Source organism: Lissotriton helveticus, chromosome 3_1 (assembly GCF_964261635.1).
Source record: "Lissotriton helveticus chromosome 3_1, aLisHel1.1, whole genome shotgun sequence".
NCBI classification, from domain to species: Eukaryota; Metazoa; Chordata; class Amphibia; order Caudata; family Salamandridae; genus Lissotriton; species Lissotriton helveticus.
In genome coordinates this window covers 1930129447-1930155306 of record NC_136061.1, presented here as the reverse complement: position 1 = coordinate 1930155306, position 25860 = coordinate 1930129447, and positions in this window count along the sequence as shown.

The following is a 25860-nucleotide window of genomic DNA, read 5'->3' as shown; positions in this document are numbered from 1 at the left end:
GTCAGGTTTGGGTAATGGACGTCACCCCTCGCTGAGTCCACTCCGCTAGACAACAAGTGTGCATAGTAGAGTTTGGGGAGGGACCGGCCTCTCAGCTGAGACTTCTATCCAGGGCGACAAGTGTGTGTAGTTGGGTGTGGAGAGGAACTGGCCCTTCCATTGACAAGTTTCTGCAGGGTGACAGGTGTGCATAGTAAGGTGTGGGAATTGATGATCCCCCCTCACTGCGACCACTTCACTAAACCACAAGTGTGTGTAGTAGAGCGCAGGAAGGGGCTGGCCTCTCCTCTGAGACCTCTCCCCACGGCGAAAGGTGTGTGTAGTAAGGTGAGGGGAGGGACAGTTCACCTACCTAAAACCACTTACCAGAGAGACCGGGGTGCATCCAGGGGTGTGTAGAGAGACTGGATTCTTGCTAAGACCTTTCCCTAGGATGACGGGTATGCATAGTAGGGTGTAACTAGGGACTGCCCTCTGCAGAGATCTCTCCCTAAGGTAAAGGATGTGCATAGTAGGGTGTGTGGAGGCACTGACCCCTCTACTGACAACTCTGGCCAGGGTGACAGGCATGCATGGTCAGGTGCCCTCCTCACTGTGACTTCTCCCCTCTGTGATGGGTGTGTATAGTTAAGTGTGAGTAAGAGCTGCACTCTCAGCTCAAGGTGACTGACGTGTGTAGTAGGGTGCGGGAGGCGAGGCACTGTCCTCCTTACTCAGACCTCTACCCAGGGGGATGGCTACCCAGGGGGGTGGCTGTGCACAGTTGAGTGTGTGGAGGGACTGACTTCTCCGTTGAGACCATATCCCAAGGCGACAGGTGTGCATAATAGGGTGTGGGGATGGACTGGCCACTCCCTTTTTTAATGTTCCAGCAAGAGTCTTTTGAGAGTTTTCTGCAAACACCTGCAGGTTCACAACTTTATTTTTAATGAATTTACAGTCTGCCTAATCACACTATTAATGCTGCATAGACCTCCGCTCAATTACTAGGGGGCCAGGATGCCTTTACCCTGCCCCATTATATAGCTTTTTCTGATCATTTCCAAAACACCAGGATTTTTCCCCGTATTCAGTAATGACAGCGATTTCAATTCTGTTACTCCAACAGTCAGCCATTCAGAGTGCAAGCTCCCGAAGGACTCCAGGTGCCTCTTGCTCCCACGAGAGCAAGATGGCTGATGGAAAACAAGCCTTCTCGACCAATCAGATGACTCTATTTCTGATTTTGCACGACCACGGGAACTACATATAAGTAAGTAAATATATATATATATATTACCTACTGGCGGTCACCAGTAGGTAGTTCTAGTTAGGATTGTTTTCCATAGGGAAATCGCAACATTCTATTGGGAATAACTTTGGCGCCGGTTGAGGAATCTGCCTAAAATTTTGCTCAAATTTGCCTCGCGGCTCTCCGCTCCTTCCCTGAAAGTTTGGGGGGATTCGTCAATCGGGGGCCGAGATAAAAGGGGGGGGTCCCAAAACGTGATTTCCCCATGTTAATTTCCATAGGGCGGTTGGACTCACTTTTAGCTCGAACGGCTGAATGAATTTTCACCAAACTTGGCAAAATTGTAGGGACTGGTAGCCCGATGTGCCTTTGCTATGTCTCAAGATATGTGCTCCAGTGGTTTTTACGAAAATTAACTTTGAAAAAATATATATTGGGCTACATTGGGCTATATATATGTTAGAGCCCAAATGTAGCCCAATGTAGCCCAAAGATGGCCACCAGAGACAAAAAAAAACAAATGTAGCCCAAATATCAGCCAGATGTAGCCCAACTATAGCCCAATGACAGAATGTCCCAGAGTGTTCTAAAGAACAACTAGAGCGCTAACAGTCTTACTTATAACAAAAGTATGGCACACCTGAAGTCATCTTGATTGGAATAAAGTGTTAACACTTAAAACATTTAATTTGCAAAGGAACAAAATGAGGGGGTTCATTTTGCCATAGAAATTATGATTAGTGCTGAAGAAAGAAAAATTAGGGCACATTTTGAGTGACTTCTCAAATCCTCTTATATTTCATTAAAAAAATTCTGATATGCAGTCTCCCAAGATGGCCACCAGAGACAAAAGAGCCCAAATGTAGCCCAAATATCAGCCAGATGTAGCCCAACTATAGCCCAATGACAGAATGTCCCAGAGTGTTCTAAAGAACAACTAGAACGCTAACAGTCTTACTTATGACAAAAGTATGGCACACCTGAAGTCATCTTGATTGGAATAAAGTGGTAACACTTAATACATTTAATTTGAAAAGGAACAAAATGAGGGGTTTAATTTTGCCATAGAAATTTTATATATATATATATTCACTGAAAAAACCATAGGTTACACACCAGTTATAGTTAGGAATTAGCATTTAAAAAACCTTTGAAAATCACTGAAAAAACCATAGGTTTCACACCAGTTATAGTTAGGAATTAGCATTTAAAAAACCTATTAAATTCACTGAAAAAACCATAGGTTTCACACCAGTTATAGTTAGCTGGACGTTTTACTCGCATAAAACCATTGAAATTCCCACGTTATAGTTAGTTGGACTCACTATAACTTGCGCGTGCAATGCACTGCTGATGACGTCACATATTACATCACTCATGACATGGTCAGTGACATCACTCATGACATCACTGATGACACCATCCAGTGAATGGCTGTCTTTCTGAAAAATAAATATTAGTGAGTAATGTTTAAATATGTATTAGTGTTTCACTTTGTGTATAAGTGGCTGCATGGGTTGGTGAGTAGCTACATGTGTATGTATATGGGTTATTAGATGTTTTTTTTAGTATCAGTATGAGTGTCTGTATTGTTTAGTGGGGGTATTTCTTAGCACATAGATGCATGAATGACTGACTCTCTCTTTGTATGTGTTTTGAAGACAGCATATGTGCAGGACTGTATGGGTGGATGAGTGTGTATATGTCTGTGTTAGTGAGTGAATGACTGTCTTATTAGTGTCTTTATCAGTAACTACATATGTTTTAATCTAGTATATGTGAATATTGATGTATATAAGTGAGTATATGTGAGAGTGAGGGATTGTAAGAGTTCCTGTTTAAATTAGTATGTGTTTCTATAAGTGATTGTTTAAGAGAGTAAGTATGTGTAAGTTTCCTTAGAAGTAAAGTGGTAGTGTGTGTATATCTGTATATGCAAATAAATGGATGTTCAATAGTTTATTTGCATGTGTGAGTATGTGTGTGAGTAACTTTTGGATGACTGTCGGTGTGTAACAGGATGTGTAGGTGTATCACTACATATGATGAGTGAATATATGTATGAGTGACTATATAGAACTGTTGGTGAATTAGTGCATGTGTATATAGAAGCTGGAATTATTGAATTGGTTGTTGTAAGTGGTATGGGTATCTCCATGTTTTTCAATATTTCAGTTTCTATTTTTGAATATTTGTTTCAAGGGTTACATTACAGTGAAAGGAGGTATGTCACTCTGTCACAAGGATGGTGTCATCAGTGATGTCATGAGTGATGTCACTGACCATGTCATGAGTGATGTAATATGTGACGTCATCAGCAGTGCATTGCATGCGCAAGTTATAGTGAGTCCAACTAACTATAACATGGGAATTTCAATGGTTTTATGCGAGTAAAACTTCCAGCTAACTATAACTGGTGTGAAACCTATGGTTTTTTCAGTGAATTTAATAGGTTTTTTAAATGCTAATTCCTAACTATAACTGGTGTGAAACCTATGGTTTTTTCAGTGAATTTCATATATATATATATATATATATATATTTTTTTTTTTTGGGGGGGGGGGGAAACACAGTCCGCTGAAATCAAGTCAGCTAACAAACAGGAGCACGCTGTAAATCAGTTTTCAATGTGTTTATTCCAAAAATGAAAATCCCCCTTCCAGCATTTGACAGACGCGTTTCACCGCTCTGGCTTTGTCAATGTCAATGACTTTGATAAAGTTTCACCATTATAAAGTGCAAGTGCAAGTTTAAAAATCTTAGTGAACATAAAAGAAGGCTACTGAATGTCCCAATACATGATTACTGAGTCGGCCATCTTAGCATGTAGCACATTGACTGTTGTGGAACCATGTCTGATGCATAAATACTTTGCAAGAACCCGTGGAGTGGCAAGGAAAGTTAAAAATTTCAAATTATAATTAAAAATGAATAAAAACTTTCCATTATGTCAAGCCTCTATATGTTCTCAAGAAAATTATAAATGAGAATTTTCAAATTTTGAAATAACAATGCATAATTCTGACTCATATGTATATTTTCAGAGAAAACACGGGTTTAAGAAAATTATTCTGCAAACACCTGCAGGATCACAACTTTATTTTTAATGAATTTACAGTCTGATGTCATTTGAGATGTCATCAGTGATGTCATGAGTGATGTCACTGACCATGTCATGAGTGATGTAATATGTGACGTCATCAGCAGTGCATTGCGGGCGCGCGAGTTACAGTTAGCTAAACTAACTAGAACGGGGGAATTTTAATGGTTTTGTATGAGTGAAATGTCCAGCTAACTATAATGTGTGAAACCTATGGTTTTTTCAGTGAATTTTTAAGGTTTTTAAATGCTAATTCCTAACTATAATGTGTGTGAAACCTATGGTTTTTTTAGTGACTTTCAAAGGTTTTTTAAATGCTAATTCCTAACTATAACGTGTGTGAAACCTATTGTTTTATCAGTGAATTTCAAAGGTTTTGTAAATGATACTCTTTAAATGTATTAATTATCATATTTCTTTCTTTTTACACTAATTTCGTACATTTTTATTATAATTATTTATTTTATTTTTTAAGTTATATTTCATATTCTTAATGTAAAATAATGACAAAAATAAATTCAAAAATATTTTTTTTATTAATAATTTTTTTTTCTTCAATATATTAAAATTAAATTCTATAAATTTCCTTGTTCATCGTTTTTTTGGGGGGTAATCGTACGGTACAGGTACCGGCGCATATGTTATGAATACGCTTTGACGTTACGCGTCGCATCAACGCTTCCGTGTGACGTCATGTACGGCGTCCCGTATGCGTACGGCGCGAAAGTTTCTAATTGTTTAAAAACATATATTTATGTATTTAATGTAAATATTAAGGGAAGACATTATCTGGGATAATCATGAAAATAGTTTTTTTTTACTTTTAATAACCGTATATTACTTTTAAAAGCAATTACGGAAATCGCGGCGGTACGCGGCACCCTAAGCGTACGCAAAGCCATGTGACAAAGAACAGATTTGATTGGTTCATAACACTTCCTTTTCCAACTGTTGAAAGACCCCACCCATTTTAATCATTCTTCTTTGACTTTCTCAGGAGAACCATCTCTTCTGTGGAGCTCCAGTCAATTTAGAACCAAACTTCAGTATGGCTGCACTTGTGGAGTCCTCTTCTGACCACTCTTCAGAGGAAGAATTTGTTCCAGAGCAGCCTCAGCAAAAAAGGAAAGAGGCTGTGATATGGAAATTTTTGACCTTCCCTGAAGGTCAAAAAAAGGTCAATGCCCCAAAAGTCACATGTAAGACATGTGACACAACTCTCTCCAGGGGCGACCCCAGCAAAAGATATTCCTTCGGAACAGCGAGCATGGTGCGCCATGTGAAAACTCTGCACCCTAATAATTACACAAGAGCTTGCACACAAAGGCTGCGGGACAACCCTCCACCTCCTGTTCCAATCACATCTACTGCACCACCACCTCAGGCAAGCAGTCCGCACCCAATTATCCAACCTGATTTTGCGGATCTCATCATTCATTTCAAATTTTGCAATGAGATGTTGTGTTATGGTGAACAATCGATTTACTTGCTTATTCGGAGGAAACGGGAGCACCGTTGTTAACATCATTTTTTTATTTTTTATTATTTGTTCATGTTAGACACTTTTTTGGTTGCAGTTTAATTTTTTTCGTTAAAGACAAGAAAAAAAAAAAAAAAATACAAAACTTCAAAAAACAACAAAAAAAACTGTTCTTTTCAGAACTACCTTCACTGGTCAAAAAAGAGCTATATTTCTATGATAGTGTGTAAAACCTTGTCTGAATGAATGTGTAGTGCATAAATGAATGAATGAATACATTAGTAGTGTATGGTGAAAGTGAAAGTGCCGAACTATAAGGAAGTGCTCCAGCATAAATCTATAAGGTGTTTACTTATAGTATACTGTAGTACTTCCGAAGCACTTGAATGTAACATATGTGCCTAAATATGTTACAAGTCTATGCTTCCCTTTGCACTGCTGGTGAAACTGCCTGGGTGAATTTGAAAGTGTTAGGGGAAGGTTTACAACCTCCTTGTGCCTCTTTTACACCGCCATTGCATCACTTTTCTGACGCAGAGGTGGTGCAAAAGATGCGCCCTGGTGTGTAGTATTTACAATGTGCTGCATCTGGGAGGTGCGTCACATTGTAAATTCCAGTACCAGAAGGAGACATTCCTACACGGGGCGTTCCAGGACAGGAATACCTCCTAAAAGTGGCTGAGTGAAATATACAAGATTTCACTTTGTCACTTTTGAGCTCATGCTGCGTCAAAACCCTGCACTTGCTTGAAGCAGCCGTAAGGATTGACACAGTATTCTGAGCATAGGGCACCCAGAGCATTGCTGGAGATGCGTTGCACTTGCAAAGCAACTCAAGCAATGCGCCGCCTTCACGGCACAGGTACATCACATATCTGTGCCGTTTTTGCCCCATGGTGCACCACATTGTAAATGCGGCGCATCCATGGTGGTGGTGTCACAGTGCACAATAACACAATAACAATAACTGGCATATCCCTGGGGATGTGCCAGTTATTGTATATCTGCCCATTAGTGTTTTAATATAGTGAATGGATTACTACACACTGATCAATGAGTCACTACAAAACTATAACAGGAGTGACAGAGTGTTTGGTGGAAGTGTAAGGATACAGACTGGGGAATTGAAGGTATAAAAGGCAAGTATGCAGGTGCATAGAAGACTGCAAGCATAGTCTATTTTTCTGCAATGATACTTTCATCTTCCAATAAGTCTGAGGAAATTTCCTCTGTTCTCAATAGTCTCTCCAAACTTGATCGAGTAACCGTCAAACTCCTACCCTCTCAGGTCCTGTGTGATTCCCTCCATGATTATTTTTTCACTAAAATTTCCACTACTAAGTCTTGCATTCCTCCTCCGTCCTCCTTTTTTGCCCCTCCTCTACCCCCTCTAGTGCACATTCCTTCTCACATTTCCCACCTATTCTGATAGAGAATTTTCTCAGTTTGGTGAGCTCCATCAAATCTGGCTCCCCCACTGATAGTTGCCCTTCACATATCCTCCATGAGATTTTTTTGATCTGTGTCGAGTCTCCGCTCACCCTTCTCAATAAATCATTGGCCTTGGGTGCTGTTCCTAACCTTTTCAAGTCAGCCATGATTGTTCCAGTGTTGAAAAAGGTGGGAGCCGATCCGACTATTTCCTCCAACTTTCGTCCCATCTCCCTTCTTCCCTTTTTGGGTAAGGTTTTGGAGAGACATGTCACCCAATGCCTTAGCACCTTCATAGAGGCCTCTGATTATTTTAACCCTTATCAGGCCGGCTTTCGCCCTTCTCACTCTACGGAAACGGTCACTCTTGCAGTGCTAGATGAACTGAGAGTTAGTGCTGACCGTGGAGCCACTCAGGCCCTCGTACTTCTCGATCTGTCGGCTGCCTTTGACACGGTCGACCATTCCCTTTTGGTCGACCGTGTCAGGGCAGCTGGCATTTCTGACGTGGCCCTGAGTTGGGTCTCCTCATTCCTGGAGAACCGCCAACAGGCGGTTCAGCTTTCCCCTTATTCTTCGCCCCCCCGCACAGTATCTTGTGGTGTTCCCCAAGGCTCTGCTCTTTCCCCTCTTCTTTTCAATCTTTATATTCTTCCTTTAATTTTTGCCTTAGGCAATCGGGAGGTCTCAGTGTTTAATTACGCTGATGACCTTCAACTTATTTTTACCTTTTCCTCTTCTTCTGACTCTATTTCCCATTTCCAGAATACTATGATTTTCATCCAGGACTGGATGAGCTTAATCCATTTAAAGTTAAACCCCGACAAAATGGAGTTAGTCCTGTTCGGAGGCTCACCCAATCCCTGGTCCTCTAATTTTTGGCCTTCTTCCTTTGGATCCGCCCCTTCCCCTGTTAAGTCGGTGAAGAGTCTAGGCATCAAAATCAGCGACGATCTTTCAATGCATACCCAGATTAGTATGATTGTCTCTTCCAGCTTTTTATTTCTCCGGACTATTCGCAAGGTTTCTCGTTTTTTCACTATTGATGCTCTCAAGGCTATCCTCCTTGCCCTAGTTATTTCTCAGGTCGATTATGCCAATTCCCTTTATATTGGCATTTCGGCCTATGAACTACGCCGACTCCAGCTTATCCAAAACCAGACGGCTAGGCTGATTTATAATCGGTCCAGATTCCATCAGGCCCTTCCGTTGCTGAGGCAACTACACTGGTTACCGGTTGCTTATAGATGCCTTTTTAAATTAGGTTGTCTCATTTTGAAATCATTAGTTGGCTCAGCTCCCCTCTATGTAGCCTCTAGACTATCTACCTATAACCCCTCTAGGGATTTACGGTCCTCTTCTAAGAACCTTCTGGTTATTCCTCGCTTTGTTAGAAAGAAACATGGGGGGTCGAGTTTTTCCTTCCAGGCTCCACAATTTTGGAACTCCCTCCCCGATCATTTTCGATCTTCTCAATCTTACTTGGAGTTCCGCAAGGGTCTGGAGACCTGGTTGTTTACTGGAGCTTTTGCTGTCTAATTGTCACCCCGTATTGTTGCCGTCTGTTTAGCGCCATGAAACCTTTTGGTATACGCGCGCTCTACAAATTTCCCCAACTATAGGGGTTGGAAGCAGTCCATGGCCTAAGGCCTACTTTGCTCCATGAGTACTTGGGTACTGACTGGATGATTACAGTTCTGCAAGGAGAGTGCCTGACTAAATTTATAAGCCCTTCAGTTTGAACACAGTGCATAGATAAGGACATTCTGCTAAATGGCTCAGTACAATACTGAATCAGCAATGACAGAGTGTTTGCTGGAAGTGTAAGGATACACATTGGGGAATTGAAGATATAAAAGACAAGTTTGCAGGTGCATGGAAGACTGCATGCATAGTCTATAGCGGTTTGAAGCAGTCCATGCCCTAAGGCCTACTTTGCTTCATGAATACTTGGGTACTGACTGGATGATTACAATACTGGATGATACAATAGTACAATACTGAAAAGAAGTGGCAGAGTGTTTGGAGGGAGTGTAAGGATACAGACTGGGTAATTAAAGGTTTAAAATACAGGTTTTCACGTGCATAGAAGAGTACATGCATAGTCTATAGGGGTTTGAAGCAGGGCATGCCCTAAGGCCTACTTTACTGCATGACTACTTGGGTACTGGCTGAATGATTACAGTTCTGCAAGGACAGTGTCGAGCTGAATGTATAACTGCTTCACTTTTAGCACAGTGTTTAGATAAGCACATTCTGTTGTATGGCTCACTATAATATGAAACAGCAGTGGCAGAGTATTTGGAGGAAGTGTAAGGATACCGGCTGGGCAATTGAAGGTTTAAAAGACAAGTTTGAAGGTGCATAGAAGAGTGCATACATAGTCCGTAGGGATCTGAAGCAGTCCATGCCCTAAGGCCTACTTTGCTGCACGACTACTTGGGTACTGACTAAATGATTACAGTTTTGCAAGGAGAGTGTCGAGCTGAATGTATAACTGCTTCATTTTTAGCACAGTGCATTGATAAGCACAAACTGCTGAATGTCTCACTACAATACTGAAACAGCAGTGTCAGAGTGTTTGGTGGAACTGTAAGGATACAGACTGGGCAATTCAAGGTTTAAACGGCAAGTTTGCAGGTGCATAGAAGAGTGCATGCATAGTCTATAGGGGTTTGAAGCAGTCCATGCCCTAAGGCCTACTTTGCTGCATGACTACTTGGATACTGACTGAATGATTACAGTTCTGCAAACAGAGTGTTGAGCTGAATGTATAACTGCTTCATTTTTAGCACAGTGCATTAATAAGCACAAACTGCTGAATGTCTCACTACAATACTGAAACAGCAGTGTCAGAGTGTTTAGTGGAACTGTAAGGATACAGACTGGGCAATTGAAGGTTTAAAAGGCAAGTTTGCAGGTGCATAGAAGAGTGCATGCATAGTCTATAGGGGTTTGAAGCAGTGCATGCCCTAAGGCCTACTTTGCTGCATGAGTACTTGGGTACTGACTGAATGATTACAGTTCTGCAAGGAGAGTGTCTGGCTGAATGTATAACTGCTTCACTTTTAGCACAGTGTATAGATAAGCACATACTGCTGTATGGCTCACTACAATACTGAAACAGCAGTGGCAAAGTGTTTGGAGGAAGTATAAGGATACAGACTGGGCAATTGGAGGTTTAAAACACAAGTTATCAGGTGCATAGAAGAGTACATGCATAGTGTATAGGGATTTGAAGCAGTCCATGCCCTGAGACCTACTTTGTATACTTTGAATCAATAGAATAATGTAAAGAATGTATAAGTGAATCTATAAGTGCTTCACTTTTAGTACAGTGAATGCTTTAGTAGATAGTACTCAAACCATTATTATTATAAAACAATAAATGTATTCTTCTATCATATCATAATTTAACAGAGCTTCTAAAATAATTTCATCAGGTATTTCATTGACATCAATTTCCTGGTTAGCAATTTCGGAATTTATACGTTCAAAAAATTCGATATCATCTAATATTTCCACAAAATCAGCATCAAAGCTTTCGTCTTGGAAATCACAGCTCATATCTGCAGCACTCATTTCTTGTTCTTCACTCTCGCTGCCTATGAAAGGTATGTTTAGTTATTCTATGAGACTGTTGCTAATTTCCAAACTGTCCTCTGTATTGTTCTGTTCTCTTTCCATAATCAATTTCTTATGTTGTAGGTCCTTGTATAAAAACATAAACACTTCATTTTATCAGTTTTTCTAATACATAATACAAAACTAGCTTTATCAACTATTTTGGCCTTAAAAAAATATTATATAAATACCATTGTCTAGTACTTTATAAGGTTATATAAATATAATTATTTATATGGATATCCTGTTCTTACGTTTTCTTAAATTTTCAAACCAGTCACTCCTTATGACTATAGGAAAAGACTCAGGCTGTTATAGTAAAATGCAGTACTAAAAAATATAGAATATGTCTATTCACCTTACCCGTTCCAAACTAATAAATGTGTTTTAGTAAAATGCAAGGAATACTGTTGGTTGTCCAGAATAACACTGTGTATCTGTGTATATTTAGGTACCATTATCACACTACTTTTTGAATACTTCATGTGTTTTCACACACATTAATTCTAAGACCTATCCAGTACTCACCTTTTAACATAATAAGAAAGTAGTGATTCCTTATATAAGTTTAAAATACTCACAGCAACAGGTATAGAACAACACTTCAACAGAAAGTATTGTGTATGATGAGGACATATTTACATAGATAATAAAAACTACACACAGTAACTTAGCCTGTCCTTCTAAACATAAAAGAGTATTTGAAAACAGTCTCTGTGACATATTTTATGGAGAATAATTTGATCTCTTTTAATCCTAAAACTCTCTTGTCTCTACTAGTCAAGCATGTCTTTCTGTTCAATACCATACTGGTATGTTGCAGAAAGCTGTTCTGAAGCCATGTTTCAGTTAAAAAATCTCAATAATAAAAGTCTCTGGCATTTTTTAAATATATGTTCAAAGATAGTAGGTCCTCAGGTACATTCAGTATATATGTTAACTTTCTCAAATGTCTTTAAAAGATACAAACCATCTTTGCACAGATATGTACTCCATCCATCTTTTATTCCTTCAGCTCTGTAGAAGCACATCCCATTGACCATTTTTAATAGTTACTTATACTTACCTTAAACATAATAAATAATAAAAGAAGTATATATTATAAAATTAGCATCTGTGGAAGACAAGAAAAAATACAGTTACAATATATATTTTACAACACAAAATAATTTGTAAAGAATTTCATTTGCCTTTTTTGCTGTACTCAGAATATATTGAATTTCACTAGAAACAGTGAGTTCAATAGTACTCATCACATAACAGCGGGCAAAAAAAAACAGACAATCAATAAGATTATCTTAAAAATAAATTCATCATTCTCAATAACAATGTAAAAAATAGAATTAAAACATATATTAAATGTTTTTTTCTAAGAGCAATTTCTTACGTAAATATGAGACATCTCAAACAATCTTAAAATAACAAAACATTATCATTAATTTTCATACACTGTAAATAATGTTACTTACAAATATATGCTGACAAAATATACAACAAAAAGTCCTTAATGGTTTTACATACTTTTCCTCATGGCCAAATACTATATGTCAAATCCTTAGAAGTTGTTCAATAGTAATCCTCTGCATCCGCCTCCCAGCCTTCTGATCCAAAACCACCAACATCATTTGCGGCGTCCCCCAGGGCTCATCCATCAACCCTACGCTGTTCAACATCTACATGGCCACCCTCACACAAGTGGCCCACCATCACAACCTCAACATTATCTCCTGAGCCGATGACACCCAGCTCATCCTCTCCCTCACCAAGGAGCCACATTCCACCAAAAGCAACCTCCACGAGAGAATGAAAGCCGTCGCCAACTGCATAACGATCAGCTCTCTAAACCTCAACTCGGACAAGACAGAAATACTCATTCTCTGACCCACCCCCTCAGCCTGGATGACTCCTGGTGGCCGACTACACTGTGAACAGTACTAACACCTACCGACCATGTACATAACCTAGGATTCATCCTCAACTCCTCCCGCTCCATGTGTAAGCAAGTCTACACCATCTCCTCATACTGCTACAACACCCTATGCATGCTCCGCAACATTTACAAGTGGATCCTAACCGAAAGAAGAAGAACAATGACACAGGCCCTCATCAGCACCAGACTACACTATGGCAACACACTCTACACAGGAATTCCAGCCAAACACCTACAACGACTACAACAAATCCAAAACACCTCCGCTCGACTGTTCATCAATGTCCCCTGCTGCAGCCACATCACCCACCACCTGATACACCTACACTGCCTCAACGTCAACAAGAGGATCATCTTCAAGCTCCTCACCCTCACTCACAAAGTTCTCTACAACACCAGACCAACCTACCTTAAGAGCAGTAATCCTGAAAGGCCAAATTTTGTTCCTAAAATGTTGGCTTTAAAAATATTAGGTAAGAATTTGGTAACTCTTTAGGCAAACGTTGTTTAAAAACCAATTGACTATCATTACAATGTATCCAACCTTTCGGACATTTTAAATAAACAGTGTAATGTCCAGATGTTGTAGAAGGACCATCATGAAAAATAATTGCTACAGCTACAAAAGTTCTTCCTGATATTGATAGTTGAGTAGCTACAAAAAATGTTATTAAAATTTCCAATTTTCTTCCACCAGCTCTACAACGATGCAGCATTAAAATTACATACTGTCCATATCTTTGTATAAATAATGTTGATGACATTTGTGATTTACATTGGCTACACTCCATTTTTTGACTTGCTCCTCTAACTAGATTGTTAAAAGACACTGATTCATAGTCTGGTAAAGTCAAATATATAAATCTTTCAGTGTCTATGTTAGTGCTACATGTAAACAAACAATTTTCACAGTCATGTTGCCATTTATAAGAAAGGCCAAAAAGGTTTTCAATATCTATACCTTCATCTTCCAATACAACAAGCATATACATTAGAAATTCCTGACAATCTTGCTGAATATTCTGTGTAAATTGAGTAGAACCAGAACATATGAACAAAACATTTCGAATATCAGAAACACTCTGTATTTTACTTTTATCACTACTACATTTCTCATAAACAGAATACAACAACGAACAGAATCTTTTTTCCTGATGTTCAACAATTTGCTGTTGCAAACTTTCAAGAAAAAAAAACAACATTAACAACTACATTAGCATAGCAGTTGACAGCAGAACTATTTTCAAACTGATAACCAACAATCTCTTCAACAGTGTCCTTTTTCTTTTTGCTTGCAATCACAACTTCATCTTGTTTTTTTTCTTTCTCTACAGCTTCACTACAGATATTCTCATATCTTCTTTGTCTACCTACCACACGCTTTTCAAATACTGGATATTGACCTAAATTGGGTGCATATTCTCTTCTTAACCTATTATACTCTTTCACACAATTTGCATCTGCACTAATCTTTTTCTCATCAAAATCAATCAAGTACAATCCAGATAAAGTTCTCACTCGAGACAAAGCAACATATGCCATACCCTCTTTAAACACATGACTTCCAATATTCACTAAAGCACTATCTACACTTAAACCTTGAGATTTATGAATAGTCAACGCATACGCCAAAGAAACAGGAAACTGTTTTCTGCGAACATACAAATCTTTTACAAGCAAAAACCAAGCTGAACAATGACTAAATTGTTGTACTTCTTCAATTTGATCAAATTTGATTTTCAAAAATTCAATACCATCTCTATTTACATAATTAACTAAATCAACAACTTTACCCTTTGCTCCATTTACTAAACCTTTTTCCACATTCAAATTACGTCATAAAATTACCCTACAGTTTACACATGCATATAAATTCTTTTCTAAACCAGCAGTTTTACTTATCGATTTCTCTAAAGAATCCAATTTCCTCTTCAACTTTTCTGTCAAAATAATAGTGATTCCTTAATGCTCTATTTTATCAATAGCTTCCAATTTTATAATTTCTTCATTTTCCAACTTTAGAATTTCTTCATTGAAAATAGAACATTCATGCAGTGTTGGGATTAAGCAGATTACAGATTTGTTTTCTGCTATTCTCATATATATTTTCTCAGGAACAATATTTTAATTTGGAAACAAATTGGAAAGTAATCTTCTCTATAACGCTTGTTTGCCATGTTCAGTCACTTTTCCAATTCTTATATCAGCATCAATTGCCTGCCGCATATTTGTAATAAGTTCCTTATAGTCAAAATATGACCAAATATTAACATTTCCAATGCTCCCCAAAGACTTTCTGGTTTCTTCATGCGTAATTGTTTTAAACACTGGTTGTCCTTTTACAGGAGTAAGTTGTAGGAGATCTCCAAAAACTATGATGTGTTTTCCTCTAAATAATACGTCATACTCTGTTTTAAGAATTTGCTGCATTCTTAAATGCACAAAGTCAAGCATTAAGTTTGATACCATGCTTACCTCATCAATAATGAGAAGTTTCATTTTCTTCAAGACTCTTGAAACTTCACAACAAGCTTCTCCAGATAGCTTGTGGTATTCCAATTTGTTTGCATGCTTTAATGGTAACATTAATACATGATATAAAGTAATTCCTTTAATATTGTGTGCTGCCAACCCAGTTGGAGCAGTGACAACACAAGACAAATGCAACTCAGTTGTTTTCTGTAGATAAGTTGTAATTACTTTAATTAAAAACCTTTTTCCTGTTCCAGCTTGTCCACTCACGTATATTCGGATAGGTTGAAATGATGAGCAACAGCACTCTTTCTTTTCATGAAGTAATCCATGGCCAATGTGTTCTCTCACTTGGTCATATATTTGTTTCTGCTCAACATTTATTTGTTCTTCTAAGTTTCCTAAGTTTGCTACATCTTCTTGAGCTTGATACATTGCTGTTTCCACCTCTTCCATAGCAGTTGGTGCTTCATTTTGACCAATTGGTTCTCCTAGTGGATCCTGACTCAACGGAGCAGAAGTTTGACTGTCTTGAGAACTGTCTCTAGCAATCTCAGCTGCTGTTATAGCTTCTTTCTCAATTTCGTCGTTCAACATTTTCACATAATTAGCAAAAACAAGACATTGTATAGTATCTTTACTTGCGTTGAACAAACTTCATAGATCTCAAAATCTCGAAGTAATTCCAATTCTGAATGCCACGGCTTGAAGAGTTGCAAATGAGCTAAATAGTAAAATTCACTTTTGTCAGGCGTTTCGCAACTCAGTTTACGGTGATTAATCAAATGTCCTTTTCTTTGTTTCATCAAACATCCTTCAAAACCAATCACATCATATATACCATTATTGATGTTTTCTGTAATATTCCGTTTAAAAATATAGTTTTGCAGCACTCCATTGAGACAAATGTTCTCAAGATGATGACTTCTATTTGGATAATATGTATCTAACATGTTTGTTTTCACAATATCTGGACTTTCTGGCTCTTTTTCAGCTAAATATTCAATTTCTTGTACAGATTTAAGTTCTCGATTTTGTGTTGCAGCAGGACCTAGACTCACCCAAATGATTCTTCTAGATTTGGAGTATAGACTTGCAGATGCTAAGTGATCCGAACATTCATACGCTCCAATTTCTCGATGAGATAACATCTTCAAACTGTAGCTATATAATTTGTTTCTTAGACTCTTCTCGTGGGAAATTTCTTCCCAAATTTCCTTCAATTCCGTCTTTTCTGATTTGGTTATGTGGGATGTTACATAACAAGCAACAGCAATGGAATTGTCCGCAACGTATTGAATATCTATGTTAGCATTCCACATGGACAGAATAACTGGGTTTGTAGTCATTTATGTATTTTGACTCTTCATTTCTTCTTTAGTTGTAGGTATTTTTTGGAGACTTTCTTGTGATAGTATGTCGCAAAGATGACATAAAACTGTTCACACTTCCTTTCGATATTACAGGACGTGAAAATCCAAAACGACATTTGGTGTAGAAGGTGTCCTTAGATTTGTACTTTCGACAACAGTATTTCCCACAATGATGGCTTTGGAATCGTAAGACTTGTTGTCTTAAGTCCTTTTCTTCTGTGCTTTTGGGTATAGCACATGTAGCATAATCTTCAATAAAAGACAACGCAGTATCATCCGAATCTGTTCCAAATTTGGGAGCATCTTTGATCCATATTAGCATACGTATGTGAGGAGCACCTCTTGCTTGATACTCCTTTCCCCAAAAGAAATCCAGTACCTCTCCAAGGGGAGGATTTTTTTTATTGGTGATAAAAGACATCATAGCTTCAAATCTATGATTGAAATACCTGCATACATTAACTGGATCCAAAGAGCACAATTCTCCTGGTGTCTTGTATTCAATATTTACTATATTTGGATTTGCCTCTTGAAGAAATTGAAGTAAATCATCCCAAGCATATTCAGCACAGCTTAGAGTAAGGAACCATGTAGGAGTTCCTAAGTTCCTTAGCATATATTTAAGTTCTCCATGACGACGGTACCAGTACTCATTAGTACCACGCTGACATGCCATGAGATTAATCAGCTGAGATTTCAAAACATTATCTTTCTCCTGTACTTTATCTATAAATTCCTTTGCCAAAACATTTTGCAGATGTACACCTGTTTTCAATATATGGTTGACTGCATAAGAAAGTCCAGACAAGTCACTCTCAAACAAAAGATGAAACAAATACGGAATACATTGTCGAAATCTTGGATCTTCTGCATATAATCTTGATGTCCGGTATTTAGATGCAGGAATCTGCACAGGTCGGTCCTCATATCGTCCGCCTTTTCCTGTTGGAAACAACTGAGGGAAACAACGAGCTTCCAAGCTTTCTTCCAATACACTAATGGGACTTCCCTTAGCTTCTTTCATTTGAAATAACTCTATAGTATTCCCCATCACTTCTTTGGAATGAAGTGGATGAACACTGTAATGTTCATAGATTTCTTCAGTACTGGACACATCCACTTTTTCAATGTGTCCACATGACGAGTCACTATCTTCTTCTACAGTTATTTCTTCTTCTCCCACATACACATTTTTATCGTATTGATTATTTTTTACCAGATACAGCGTTGCCTTTTTCACTTTCCTAGCATCCACTAATTCTTGCCAGATTTTCGTACTCTTAGTAGGAACGCCATTAACAAGAATAACTAAAGGTTCATCTTCTACATTTTCTATACCAATTGTTTCAACATTTTTCTTTAAATCTAGAGGCAAATATACAACTCTACCCTTTAATCCTCTCTGTAAATCTGAAGGAGGCAATTTCCCTGTCTTAGGCTCCATATGAACAATAGCCTGAAATGGATGCACACTTTGAATAAGAATAGACTCATAGGTATTTAAATCCATCAATTCATAAGGAATATTTACCAACTCAAGATTATTATACATAGCTCTAGCAGGCATGTTATTCTCGTCTAATTTGTTATAACAATATTTACAAATACGCTGATCAGAACCTAAATCAAAACAATTCTCTACCAACAAATAAGTTGCAAAATCCTTCCACTCATTATTATTTTCCTTTTCACTTTTTAAATACAAACCAACAGTCCTGGTCTGATTTTTATAATGAGTTCGTCGACAACAAATACAAGAATAATTTGGCCTTTCACCTGAAATCAACTTAAACTTCATAATTTCTTACTCAAAATTTTCTGTACTACAATGTTATACATTCTCTTCCACATTTCCTTCTATTAATGTATCAGTTTCTGCACTGTCTTCTCAGGACCAAAGTAACTAACCTGAATTTCATAACAAACATTCATTACATCTGATAAAGATCCATGCAAAAGAGCACTGTTCAACTTTTTTAACATTAGTGCTGGACTTTTTGCATAATACAATGTTCTGACTAATTTCCGCATTTGAGTAGGATATACTGCTAACATCCTGAAATGGTGAAAAACACTTCGACATACTTTTTTAGAAAGACAAGCAAGAGAATAACCTTGCAAACCAGTATTTTCTCTCACTCTGCAAAGGCCTAGTCCTTGCAACATCTTAATCTTTTGTTTAACACTTTTCTTAGTATACTCACGTAAGAAATTGCGTAAAATATCAATAGATTCCTGCTGTACACTACAAATACTATTGCAATTCCAAGTGTACACTGGAGCTTTAGGACATCTCCCTAAAACTTCATCATCTAACTTCTACATTTCTAGGAACAATTTTCTCTTTCTCAATAGGACAACCATTTCTAACCTCATAAGCATGACCACTAGTCTCAACTGCATGCAACAAATTATTACTCTGAAAATAACTCTTCATTAAAAAAAGGCTCAGAACTTGAACTATGTTTCCATTCACCCAAAAAAAATCAGAAAAATTACTTCTGTTAATTACTCTTCTCCACTTACTTTTGGCCTTCATTAAATGGATTGGCTTATCTAGTGATCGAATTCTACTGATTACTAAAACAAACAACTTGTTTTTCAATTTGAAAGCCTTCTCAACTATATTTTCTATAAGTTTCTTCTTCTTATAAAATGCTGTTTTTCTTTTACATTTCTTCGTTTCCTTTATCAAATTTGACACAACTGTATTATAAAACATTCTTTTTCTAATTTCCTGAAATTGATTCTTCCTCCTTTTACTATACAGTGTTTGTTTACAAGATGATTTTCCATTGTTTTTCTCTTTTCTCTTGTTTTTCTTTTTAGTTGCAGATGCACTGTTTGTATTTTTGACATTGTCCACACTACTCCTAGTGTTTGATAAGTTCTTCAAAAAAATCTTCGTTGTCTTACCAGGAGTTTTTTTCTTTTTGTTCACACATTCTTGTTCAGGTAAATCTTGTGGATAACTTCTCTTTAAATAATAAGCTTTATTATGTTGGTTCCTCTTTTCACTTTTTGAAGGATGGATTTCTTTTAGTGTTGATAAATAGAATCTGTTATAAAATAATATATAACATTATAAAAATAAATATATGAAATATACTATTCTATTACTAAATAAATACAATGTAAAATGACTAAGTGTAAAAAAACAACTGTGTAACTGATAACAGAAGTGCATACATACTGCATAAAACTTTCAAGAACTACATCTGAAAGAAGAGTACCTTAATCAATTTATCAGTAGTTGAACTTTTAATCAGTGAATGGATTAGTACATGCTACTACATGCATCACTACAACAGTACAAGGGGAAAGAGAGGAAGGAGTATGAGGAGAGAGCTGGCAGTATGAGGAGATAAGGGGGAATATGTGGAGAGAGGGGCAAGTATGAGAAGAGAGGAGGAGTATAACAAGAGAAGGGGAAGTACGAGGAGAGAGGGGGAGAATGTGAAGAGAGGGGGAGTATAAGGAGAGAAGGGATGTATGAGGAGAGAGGGGTTAGTATGAGGAGAGAGGAGGGAGTATGAGGAGAGAGGCAGGACTATGAGGAGATGGGGAGAGTATGAGGAGAGATGGGGTATGAGGAGAGAGGGGGGAGTATGAGGAGAGGGCAGAGTATAAGGAGAGGGGGACGTATGAGGAGAGAGGAAGGAATAAGATGAGAGAAGAGGGAGTATGAGGACAAGGGAGAGCATGAGGAGAGATGGGGGAATATGAGGAGAAAGAGAAATATGAGGAGAGGGCAGGGAATGAGGAGAGAGGAGGATATGAGGGGAGAGGTGGAGTATGAGGAGAGTAAAGAGTATGAGAAGAGAAGGGGGAGTGTGACGAGAGAGGTGGGAGTATGAACAGAGAAGGGAGAGTATAAGCAGAGAGAGGAGGAATGTGAGGAGAGAGAGGAGTATAAGGAGAGAAGAGGGAGTATAAGAAGAGAGAGAGGGAGTGTGAGGCGAGAGGGGAGGAGTAAGAGGAGAAAGAGGAGGGGCATAAAGAGAGAGGGGGAAGTATGTGGAAAGATGGGCGAGTATGCGGAGAAAAGAGAAGTATAAAGAAAGACAGGTGTGTATAAAAAGAGAGGGGAGAGTATGACAAGAGAGGGGGGACAATGTGGAGAAAAGGGAATTATAAGGAGAGAGGTGGTGTATGAGGACAGAGGGTGGAGTATGAGGAGAGAGGGAGGAGTATGAGCAGAAGGGGGAGTATGAGGAGTGAAGGGGGTATGAGGAGAGAGGGGAGAGTATGATGAGAGGAGGAAAGTAAAAGAGAGGGGAGTATGAAGAGACAGGGAGTATGAGGTGAGAAGATGAGTATGAGGAGAGTGGAGAGTATAAGGAGAGAGGAGGAAGTATGAGGAGAGAGTTGGGAGTCTAAGGAGGGAAGGGAGCGTATGAGGAGAGAGACAGGGAGTGTGAGGAGAGAGGGGTGTGTATGAGGAGAGAGTATAAGGAGAGAGGGGGGAGAATATGCAAAAAGGGGAGACTATAATTCCTAAATGTACACAGATGCACAGGCTGATTCTAGACCAAAAATATAAGACCATGCATTTTACCAAAACACATTTACTAGACTAAAACAGTTAAGTGACTGCACACATTCCATGTATATAACTACTACATTTCAGTGGACAACTCTGACTCATTTTGCAAATACATATACAATTTGCTGCATTATTTTTGCCAACATTACATCAAAAATGTGACACAATAGAACAACAGAGAGGCGCAAGGGACTTGTAAATCTGCCCCAGAGTGCATACAGCACTGTATATATACTGACTGGGAAATTGTTAAGGGGGAGGTATGAGGAGAGAGGGAGGAGTAAGAAGAGAGAGAACGGAGTATGAAGAGAAGGGGGAATATGAGGAGAGAGGGGGAGAATAAGGAGAGAGGAGGAATATGAGAGGACAGAATATGAAGACTGAGGGGAATAAATGTGGAGAAAAGAGGAATATAAGGAGACAGGGGGTGTATAAGGAGAGAGGGGGTACTATAAGAAGACAGTAAGAAGTATGAGGAGAGGAGAATATGAGGACAGGGGGGATATGAAGAGAAGGGGAGTATGAGGAGAGAGGGAGGAGTAAGAGGAGAGGGGGGAGTATGAGGACAGGGAGGAGTATGAGCAGAGAGAGGTGAGAATGAGGAAAGAGGGGGAATATCAGGAGAGAGGAGGGAGTATGAGGAGAGAAAGAGGAGTATGAGGAGATAGGGGGTAATATGTGGAAAAGGGTGAGTATTAAGAGAGGGAGGAGTATGAAGGGATGGGGGAAGTATGAGAAGTGAGGGAGGTATGAGGAGAGAGGGAGAAGTAAGATGAGATGGGGAGAATGTGGAGGAAAGAGAAACATAAGGAGAGAGGGGGTGTAATGGAGTATGAGAAGAAAGGGAACAGTAAGAGGAGAGACGGGAAAATATGAGAAGAGGGGGAGTATGAGAAGAGAGGAGAATATCAGGTGACAGGAGGGAGTATAAAGAGAGAGAAGATGAATATGAGGAGAGAGGGGGAGTATGAGGAGAGAGAGGAGGAGTATGAGGAGAGAGGGGGGAGTATGAAAAAGATTGGCAAGTATGAGGAGAAAAGAGGACTATAAGCAGAGAAGGGTATGTATGAGGAGAGAAGGGAGAGTATAAGAAGAAAAAGTGAGAATGTGGAGAAAAAGGGTAGTATCAGAAGAAAAGGGGTACTAGGAGGAGAGAGGGAGGAGTATGAAGAGATGGAGGAGTATGAGGAGCGAAGGGGGTATGAGGAGAGAGGTGGAAGTATGAGGAGAGAAGGGAGGGTATGAGAAGAGAATGGGGAGAATGTGGACAAAAGAAGAGTATAACAAGAGAGAGGGTGTATGAGGAGAGAGGAGGTACTATGACGAGAGAGGGAGGAGTATGAGGAGATGGGAGAGTATGAGAAGTGAAGGAGTATGAAGAGAGAGGGAGGAGTATAAGGAAAGGAGAGATATGAGGAGAGAGGGGAGTATGAGGAGAAGGGGGTCTATGAGGGGAGAGGGGAGTATGAGGAGAGTGGAGAGTATGAGGAGAGAGGAGGAACTTTAGGGAGACTATAAGGAGAGTGAGGGGGAGTGTGAGGAGAGAGAGGGAATATAAGGAGAGAGAGGTGTGTATGAGGAAAGAGGAGGGAGTAGAAGGAGAAAGAGGGAAGAATGTGGAATAAGGGGCGAATATTATTGCTAAATGCAGACAGACGCACAGTGTGATTCTAGACAAAAAATATAAGACCTTGCATTTTACCAAAACACATTTACTAGTCTAAAAACGGTTAACTGATTACACACATTCCATGTATAACTACTACATTTCAGTGGACAACCCTGACTCATTTTACAAATACATTAGCAATTTGCTGCATTTTTTTTGTCAACATTACTTCCAAAAAGTGACACAATAGAACAACAGAAAGGCACAAGGGGCTTGTAAATCTGCCCCAGAGTGTATGCAGCAGTGTATGTATACTTACTGGGAAATTCTACATTTTGAATAGAAGTCTGATTCTAGACAAACAACACTATTAATTACTCTTGAAGGGCTAATATCACTGCACACATTACAGAAATATAATTATTGCATTTTACCGTACAACCATGAGTGATTTTAGAAATACAAAACCAATAAACGGTTTTTAATTCTATAAAAACTATAAAAAAGGATAGCTTTATAGGCACTTATATATCTATAAACACAAAACATACAAAAATGCTTCTCTTAGAACAATTCCTAAATCCACACAGACGCACAGTGTGATTCTAGACAAAAAATATTACATCTTGCATCTTACCAAAACACATTTACTAGTCTAGAAACAGTTAAGTGACTGCACACATTCCATGTATATAACTACTACATTTCAGTGGTCAACCCTGAGTCATTTTGCAAATACATAAGCAAATTGATGCATTGTTTGTGCCATTACATCAAAAAACTGACACAATACAAAAACAAAGAGGCACAAGGGGCTTGTAAATCTGCCCCAGAATCAGCCGCGGGCCGTGGAGGGAGTTACGATGGGGCAGGGAGGCGGGGAGGGGCGGGGTGGAGGGTGCTAAAAACAGGCATATGGAACATTTTCGTAGCGCGCACAGCATTGCTTTTTGCCATGCAGTGCGCGCTACTAATTTCGTTTTATTAATTAAATAGTGTACTTACCTGCAATGATCCATATGCCTGATTTTAGCACCCTCCACACCGCCCCTCCCCGTCCCCGCCTCCCTGCCCCACCATAACTCCCTCCACGGCCCGCGGCTGCCCAGAATGTATGCAGCAATGTATGTATACTGACTGGGAAATTGTAGATTTAGAACACAAGTCTGATTCTAGAGAAAAACGCAATTAATTACTCTTAAAGGGCTAATATGAGTGCACACATTACAGAAATATAATTACTGCATGTTACTGTACAACCATGAGTCATTTTGCAAATACATAAACAATTTGCTGCATTATGTGTGCGAACATTTCATCCAAAAAGTAACGCAATGGCAGCACAAAGACGCACAAGAGGCTTGTAAATATATCCCAGAGAATTTACAGTAGTGTATGTATACTGACTGGAAAATTGTAGATTTAAAACACAAGCCTAATTCTAAACAACCAACACTATTAACTACTCTACAACTGAAAAAGTGACTACACACATTCTAAATTTTTTAGTACTGCACTTTATTGCACAAAGCTTACACACATTAATTTACCAAATGGTTTTATCACAATAGTTATCCAAATGCAGACAAACTCAGAATGTGATTCTACACACTTTAGAAGGATAAACACATTTCTCTTACTAAAAACAAAATGCACCACATACATTCCCTTACAAGTTATCAACTCACCTTTCAAATTGATTTGTAGATTAGGAAGACTACCAGTCACACAGCAGATATTCTTATACAGAATATCTCTACTTCAGTGTTCGCAGTAAAGCCAAAAAATGGCACATTTTCCCTCTCAATTTACACATATATACATATTAATAACAAATCAAATTGCTTCACACATTAATTCAAAACCAAACACACATTTCTATTGGTTGAACATTTGAACCCTTTCCAACTCACATAACTTTGAACCCTACCCCCAACACATCATGCAAAAGGCAACTGTCCACAGAGGTCAAAAGTTCAGCACACTGTACAACACTCGACTTAGGAACCTCGCACCGTACGTCGTCCGGCCGCGCTTGGTACGCGTACTGGAAATTTACCGTAAAAATAAAATAGCCCCTATCACTAATTTTTATTATCCCCGGGGACCCCATCCCTGGGGGCTCAAATACAATGTTGGAGACCGCGGGGGGAACCCCAAGGCCCCACAGTCCCAGCCGGCTCCCCGCGTCCTTCGGGAGCCGGCATTGCTTTTCGTCAGAGAGAGCAGCTAACATGCTGCTCCCCCTGAAGAAAAGCAATATGCTATCCTATGTGAAAGAGAGAGCAGGTTTCCATCATTTGTAAAGCCTGGGGATGGTGGTCCCCGGGGCTGGGGGGTCCATCACGGACCCCCCAATTTAAATATTAGAGCCCTGGGGAGGTGGAGGTCCCCAGGGTGTGTGGGGGGATTTCAGCCCCCCCACACAGGTTTATTTTATTTTAAAAGAAGCCCCAGGGGTGGCAGTCCCTGGGGCTGCAGGGGGGCCGAGAGCCCCCCTGCATACAAAATATTAAAGCCCCGGTGGTGGCGGTTCCCGGGGCTGGGGGTCCCTTCTGGGCCCCCCATTATCATAAAAAAGAAGCCCCGGGGGTGGCGGTTCCCGGGGTTGGGGGGCCTCAAAGCCCCCACCCTATTAAAATAAGCCCCGGGCGTGGCGGTCCTCGGGGCTGGGAAGAAACATGCTCATGCTCTAAGGTAACTATAACTCACTCCCCCACCATGCACTGTTAATTATCCCACATATTATACCACGCAGTACATCTTTCATGAAATCATTGATAATATCACTGCAACATTTGCAGTGAAATTATTGATGAGCAAACTGTGCATGGTGGGGATGCAAGTTTAAGTTATCTTCAGGCACAAGTTATATTTACTTGAGATAAGTATAACTGCTGAATTTCTATGGTTTTGTGAGTGTAAAAGCTTAACCTAACTATAACGTCCCTGTACCCTTTGGTTTTTAGGTGAACAAAATAATATATATGTATACATATACTGATATATATATATATATACTGATTTATATGTGTATATATATATATTTATATATATATATATA